Source organism: Dinoponera quadriceps, unplaced genomic scaffold (assembly GCF_001313825.1).
Source record: "Dinoponera quadriceps isolate SergipeBrazil2010 unplaced genomic scaffold, ASM131382v1 scaffold5230, whole genome shotgun sequence".
Classification (NCBI taxonomy): domain Eukaryota; kingdom Metazoa; phylum Arthropoda; class Insecta; order Hymenoptera; family Formicidae; genus Dinoponera; species Dinoponera quadriceps.
In genome coordinates this window covers 87,120-94,927 of record NW_014559346.1, presented here as the reverse complement: position 1 = coordinate 94,927, position 7,808 = coordinate 87,120, and the positions used below count along the sequence as shown (strand labels likewise).

The 7,808-nt window shown below is 47.0% G+C and overlaps 1 long non-coding RNA gene across 1 annotated transcript; it reads left to right on the top strand.

Annotated features, from left to right (window-relative positions):
* The first annotated feature begins 1,550 nt into the window (after positions 1–1,550).
* On the top strand, positions 1,551–6,533 carry LOC106750312. Its single transcript, XR_001374932.1, has 3 exons — positions 1,551–2,389; positions 5,458–5,575; positions 5,655–6,533. It is a non-coding gene; the product is annotated as an uncharacterized LOC106750312 (long non-coding RNA).
* The last annotated feature ends 1,275 nt before the right edge of the window (positions 6,534–7,808 follow it).

Here is a 7,808-nt window from a genome sequence, read left to right as displayed (position 1 = left end):
GGGGGGGGGGGGAGGCACTGGTGAACGGGACTCATCCTTAGTCTGATAATCGCTCAAATAATATATTATATTTTCAGTATGTTTCAGATCTAAGTATACATATATAGATATATATATATATACATATATATATATATATATATATACATATTCACACATCTTTCTCGATGTATCTAATTAAATAAATATGGGTTACAAATCAATCGCACGAATTTCGTTACGACTCGGCCACCTTGTTCCGTGGCCGGATAAACCACACACACACACATACACACACAAGATAGGCCACAAAAGTCTGAATGCAGTCGAATATCTCGTAAACGATGCGATTTTGAAGAAAATGTTCTAGACAAAAGTCATAGAGTCTAAAAAGATCTATTTACTGATCTCATCAGTTTAACCTTGGGTGGAGATGTCAAGGTCGAGTGAAGGTCAACATTTTTTTTAACGTAATCATATAGTTTTCTTAACACAAATCAATTCGTCTGTTCATTCTGCGTGTAAAAGTATTAGAGTAAGATCATCGAAAAGTGAACATTTTTTGAGATATTTTACTTCTCATCCTGATATTTTCAGTTTAAAGTATGAAATATTTCATAAATTATTCGCTTTTCGATAACATCGATGAGATCAGTGAATAGATATTTTTAAACCTTGTAACTTTTGTTTGAAACATATTTTTTAAAATTGTTTTGTTTATTATGAGATATTCGATTGCATCCAGACTTTTGGCTCACCCTGTATAAAGATATATATATATCGAGTTATTTCGAATTATCAATTAAAGAAGCCTGTGTACATGGCCATTTTCAATCATTAACAACTGAAATAAGATCAAATAAGATATATGTTTATATAAACTTTTTTTTATATATTTTTTTTAATTTTTTGTATTNCTATATATATATATATAGTCCGAGAAGTTCAATCTCTCTCCGACATCGGTAAAGTCCATTTCCAGTTTCTCGGCGCGATTGTTGTTGATCGACGTGAGAAAAAGGGAGTTTCACGAGTCTCCCGCTGTGTGTCGCATGCTGCGACCTGGTGTGAATCCGCGAAACTCCGCTTCTTCTATTTAATGATCAATGAGTCATAAATAAAGCATATCGCCACGTTCCGTTGCGAAGGCTTATTTCAGTCTTTTCATATTCCGATAGCCATTCGATCTGGAGGATTCATAGTTGCGCCGCAGAATGAAGGTCTTGGCAACGTTAGTCCTAGTCTGCAATAGATGCTTTAAGCCTTAAGAAATTGACCAGTCGAATTATAGAAGAATAATCAATTGTGATTGGTCAATTTCTTAAGGCTTAAGGCTTAAAATATCTATTGCAGACCGGGACTTAAGCGGGGTCTACAATGAGAATTTAAGCTCTAAGACTTAAGAAATTGACCAATCACAGTCAAATTCTAGGAGAAAAGTCAATTATGATTGGTCAGTTTCTCAAATCTTACGCCTTAAATTCTCATAGTAGGCCTCGTTTTATAGAACAACAGTTACTAGAGATATTTGAGCTTGCTTTCTTCCTTTCTTTTTTTCTTTTAGGAAGAGAAAGAACAGTATTAAAGAACCGCTTTCTTTCTCTCTCTCTCTCTCTTCAGCGGCGTCCGATATTGCGTATGCCTACAACGCGCGTACAATATCCCGCTCGCTCGGCAGAATCGGCTCGCGTTTCTTCCGCGTGTCCGCCCACTGTCGGAATTATCGGCAGCGCGTTGACGCCTCACGATTTATTACCATTATTCGTTCTACACGTCGGTTATATGTAAGCAGATAAGAGCGTCATAATGCGGGCGTGTTCGGTTTACGCTCGCTTATTGCAAGCTCGCTCGCCTCATTCAAACGCGCCTAATCACGGAGGCCTCGATTGCATCGTCGTCCTCGGCTCTCTCTAAACCCGAGACCGTGCTATCACGACGACAACGTAGCCCTGAGAGCGACCGCAGTCACTTTCCGGCAAGAATTATTGCGGCTTGCCTCGTCGTTCGCTTTTATCGCGTCCAGCCGATTCGCGCGCTTCCGGAAGAAGCCGCTCGGCGATCTGCCGATGCCGAATTAGGCACGACTCGATTCCGCGCGTTCGCACAGCGCTAAAAATTACACCATCGGGTTTTCAGGTCACATACCGCGTTCTGCGTGTATACGTGTGTGTGTGTGTGTGCGCGCCCGCGTCTCCAGTGGCGACGCGCACGGAGTAGCGAGGCCCGAATTTTCGCATTCGGCAACGCGGCAGTGGCACTGCGATCGCGTTTCAAGCGGCCCTTAGGCGCAGTATCGATTGCCGCCACCTTGCTGCGAGGATGAAACTGGGTCGAAGGCACCCTTCCTCCCTCCCCCCTCCTCCTCCGAGAGCAGTTGCCGCGCTCTCGCTCCCGCTTCTGTACTGTGTATGTGAGTACGCCATTTTATAATATACTATTGCTCTTTCCATCCCGTTCTCTCTCTCTCTCTCTCTCTTTCTTTCTCTCTCTTCCTCTATCTGTCTCCGGGCGAACTCATTGTTACACTTCCGCCGTCGTAGTCTCATTTTTGTCGCGATGTCCGCCGGTAATTGGAACATTGAATACATCTGCGACGATATCGTTCGCGACGTTATATTTCGCGACGCGTTCACAACGTACCGCGCATTCACTCTCGTCTCGTTCAATGGGGGAGAGGAGGCGGCACGGGGTTACAGGTGCTCTTTTCAACTTCGGCCGGATATCAGTGCTGTTGATAATACCGTTAATAAACCGTGAGCGATCGTTTACGAATGTCACGGGTCCGTCCCAGATCCTGAATAGAACCGCACAACGCGGTTTTATATACTCTGTATACTCGTACTCTCGACGCGGCCTATTTACCTTCTTCTCCCTCGTTGATCTACATATGTATTCCANCCCCCCCCCCCTCTCTCCCCCCGTCGTCTTCATCCACCGTCTCTCTCTCTCTCCTCTTCTTCTTTTCCCCCCTTCGCCCTTCGCGCAGCGGCGGAAACGTCAATTTTCGACGACTCCGTCCAGCTCGCGCGACTTGCACACCCTCTCCTCAAAATCAAGGAGAGATCGTATTGGCGAAACTAATGAAGTATAGGGTCAGCTAAATCCGGACAGAATAAACAATATATTTAAGAGAAGTTTCTTGGTGAAACGTAGAAAATTGCATGAAAAAACCTTCTTTCGTGTCATTTGTTGGAACCGTTATAGACAAAAATTACTCAATGTAACCACCGTCTGTCGCAATTGCTGCCTCGATCTTGAAGCGATTGCAAGCTCTCTGCAACGCTGGCTCGTCCATATTGAAGAACGCTGCTTCAATAGCGGCTTGGAGAGATGCCGCATTAGGATGTCTCGACTTGTTAGTGACCCTTTCAATCACGCTCCACACGTAATAGTCGAACGGATTTAAATCCGGACTATTCGGAAGCCGAAACTCTTTGCTCCAAAACGTGTCGACGTTATCCGACAGCCAGTTTCGGACCAAATGACTCGTGTGAGCTGGTGCGCCGTTTTGTTGGAAAATGTACGACTTCCCGGCGGCCACAATGTCTCATTCACACCCAAAATTGTCGCCAATTTCCTGAGAGACCGCCCTGGGTCTTCTGCGATCAGCTCTTGGGCCCTTCGGACAACTTCCGGGGTCCTTGCCGACCTCTCCCTTGAATAGCTTTCCTCGACGGGTTCGCGGAATCTTCTTCGGACTTCTCCGAAGCTTTATATTTAGCGGGAACTTCGTAAACGGTCGATCTCGGGTATTTGAAGAACTCAATTATTTCGACCGGCGTACGTCCAGCGCGAAGACTTTCAATAATCGCCGCTCTTCGGTCATATTCCATGCTCGATCTTGACCGCTCAGCCATTTTGAGGTTATGTTCGTTCAGAACATCGTTTCATCGTTACTCGGACGCAAATAGCAACTTAGCGCTGAAGTAAAATATGGCGGGGAATTCAAATTGAAATCTGTCCGGATTTAGCTGACGCAGCCTGTACATCGAATTGTAATTGTTAATACATTATGATCATCGGTGGTTGGAATCGTTTGTACAAACCGTCTTCATCGGCTATCAGCGATACAACACATCGAAGTATCTAATACTCCTTCCGGTATCTAATTTTTAATGTTTAACGTACATATTTCCATTAATACAATATCTCGGCTGTGTGTGTCTCTCCTTCGAGAGGTACGCCGAGGTACTCGCGCGAAATACACGAGAAAGGAATCGTTCGATCCTTCTCCTCGGAACGAACTACGCCACTGGCCACTACGTTCACTCTCCCGGCATACCCTTCCCCGCTTCTTTTTATCCGCGTATATACCGACCACCTCGCGGGTTCATCCATCCCCCCGGTTGAACCTCTTGATGTGTTCAGTGTCACGCGGGTAGGCTAGTAGGTTGCCGAGCGTTCGCCCCTCCGCCCGAACGAGAGATAGCTCGCTCGCTCGCGTTTTGTACCGTAGGGATGCCGGCCGGAGGGTAGGGAGGAAGGGAGGGGGAGGGGGGAATCTTTGACATAAATAATCAGTAGTGGAGCACCACGGTGCCGGCCCCGGTCGTCACGGCAACGGCATCGATCGAGGCCTACCACGAGGTCGAGCAGCCACCCTCCTGCTAAACTGCTTTTTTCTTTCTCTCTCTCTCTCTCTCTCTCTTCCTTCCCTCGACTTTCTTGTCTCTCTCCTCTCCTTCTCGACCCCTCCCTCATCCTGATCCGCCGATAGGTTCTCTCTCTCCGGTCTTCCCTTCCGCTCTGCTTTTCTTAACGATTCGCACAACGGTCGGCTTCCGCTTCCCGGTCGTCGGTTCGGTCGTCATCGAGGCAAGGTGATATCCCGCTTGGAAAGCGGATCCGACGCGGATTACCCGCCATTTCCGCGAATGGTTGGCGGGAATTTTGTGCCCGCGTATCGATTATATTGCGGAGAGGTATGTACAGTAGGCTTTGGAAGTGCGTGAGGTAAACTGTACACGTCGCTCCAGAAGAATCAGGCAATTATCTGGAGTGACATCGATCGAGGACTCTGTAAGATGTTCTCGTTGAGGAGGATTTTAAGCCGACAATGCTCACCCCTCAACTGGCCGGCTCTCTCTCATTGAGTAGAAGAGAGAGAGAGAGAGAGAGGGGGGGGGGAGAAGAGAAAGAAAGAAAGGGAGAGTTTGCTTTAATAACTTAGGAAATAATGAATTTTATAAATAATGCTTTTTCGCGTTGGTCGATGGATATCCTTTCGTATGCTGAGAGAAAAATTTACTTAATTTGAGCAAATATATTCGCTAAAATTAGATTTACTCAATTTAAAGAAATAATGCTTAAATATAAAAATTGTTTATTTAGGTAGATACTCCTCCGATCTTGTCTTAGAAGGCTGGATCCTCCTTCTTTACTTTACGAGATATTTCATATTTTACATGATATAAAAAGTGTCGTGACAAATTTGAAAATATCTCAGGTAATTCTTAATTAAAAGAAGCTTTATTATAGTGTTCTGAAAACGTCTCAACAAGGGCTATAAGAATATGCAATAAAAAGTAAGGGGTCACGTTTAAAAAATTCAACTCGACCTGACCTTGACGGCGCCAGGATCAAACTAATAAGATCAGTAAATAGATCTTTTTAAAACTTACAATTTTTGTTCGAAATATTTTTTCGTAAAATTTATATTTTCCGAAATTTTTCAGGGTTTCCATACGCCCTCTATATATATAATGTTAGGTACAATGAATGGGAACGCAGAATCTGCGAATCTCGAGTGCCGGAAAAGAAGGCAGCGGGAAATTAACGAATATTCTAACTCGGAACTTTTCCCCGTGGCGTGGAGCATCGTGGAAACGCAGAAACGCTCCGCAATGAAAACCGAGTCTTACCCAGTAACCTATTTTACTATATTCGAGTGCGCCGGATCGATGGCCCGTTTTGTCGGAAACGCGTTCGTTTTGTAACGTCTATATATTCGCACACCCCCCACCTCTCTCTCTCTCTCTCTCCTCTTCCCCTCTCCCACAGAATATAAAATAGGCGATATCCAAAGCGGGGTCTACAATGAGAATTTAAGGAACATAAGATTTAAAAAACCGACCAATCACAATAGATCTTTCTTCTACAATTCGACCGTGCGTTGGTCCATTTTTTAAGCGCTTAAAACACCTACTGTATAAACCGGGACTAACATAATTAAATTTAACGAATTTCCCGAAACCAGCTACAGGAACTTTCCGTACTTATGAATTATACTCTAACCTTCAAAGCCCGCGGCACGAAAACCGAGTCACCGAGGGCAACCGCTACTTCTCAACATCGGCCACGCGTATAAGATTCCGCGCGAATCCACCCGCTCTCTCGGCCTCGTTTAAAGGGCGACGTTGTCATCGCGAGACGGACATCTCGGATGGCGGTACATCGCGAGCCCTTTCCCTTCGCCGGATCGGCCGGACACGGGAAAATCCGAGCGAGGAGAGAGAAAGAAGGGAATCGCCGCTCGCAATCTGCGTCGAGTCCGTCCGTCCGTCCGACTACGTTCGTGCACGACGCTCGTGACGAGGCGTTTCAAGGCTGAGCGCCGTCGTCACCCCTCCTCGCCCTTCTACGCCTCCTTCGTCTCGCCCGTCGCTGTTTCGTCGCTGTCTATCCTCCTCGCCTATCCCCCTCCCCTTCTCACCCTCCCGCGCCTCGCCTTACCATAATACCGCGCCGAGCCGCCGGCAGCGCGCTACGCGTAGCGACGACGACTATCCTATATATCGCATGACTCCGCAGCGTTACGCAACAGCCCGAGAGCGCGAGAACGCGGCGTTGCCGTGCGTATTGCGGCTCGCTCGTGGCCTCGAGAGAGAGAGAGAGAGAGAGAGGAGACGTGTGTAAGGTACGGTACACGCACGCGTACACACACGCGCAACGCATTCGTAGCTGGCGCAGGGCTCGGTTGATTCGCGACGAGAGAGCCGAGGCGTTCTCGCTGAGAATCCTCCGTAGGCACGAGTTGGCTTGAACGTGCGAGAGATCCGGGAAATCCGCGAACACAGCGGATTGAGTCTTTCCTTCACGAGTCTCCGCCGTCGTCTTCTATCGGCCTCCCGTTCGCTGGTCATCTCGCGTCTTAAATTCCCATTGTAGATCCCGCTTTATCGGGTAGAAACTGCTTGAATTTCTACTTGGGTTGGACGTACGTACGTAGCGGGTGAGCGGGCTCGGCTAATGTTAACGAAGGTCGTAATGATGGATATTAGATGACTAAGATGGGCTGGATAGAACACTGAGTAATTCGACGATGAGTCTGCGGAATAGAGAGGGGGGGGGGGAGGAGCTCGATTCCCTTCCGCCGAAGGGCTCCTCGCGCTAGTTAGCAGTTTCGTTACACTTCCGCCGCATTTCCGCATTGTATCGGCCGGCCGAGGGGACGGCCCGACGACGACGACATGCATGCACGTGCACCTGCGATCGTGCAGGCGCACGCGATACTCGCGTGTCACCGCTCGTTTAGTACATATATATGTACGTGTATATATATATATGTACGTACGTATGTACGGCGTAAAGGCTGGTCCCGGTGTTCTCCCTTGCGGACGTTACGGCGTAACATGCTGATTTATGTTAAGTCCGGAATCATCGAGGTGGTAACGCGTTGCGAAGAACGTGATTTTTGGCGGTATCGTTAAGTCTTCAACTTGAGGAAGAAGAAGAAGAGGAGGTAAAGGGGAAAACTCGAGATACATCGACGGGGGGCATCTTGATTTTATTGAACGATACGAGTCCTCAGCGAGTCCTCGTCCTTTTACTTTTCGGGGATTGATCTCCCGGATGTTTTGATGAGCGTAATTTGAAGAGGAAGAGGGTCA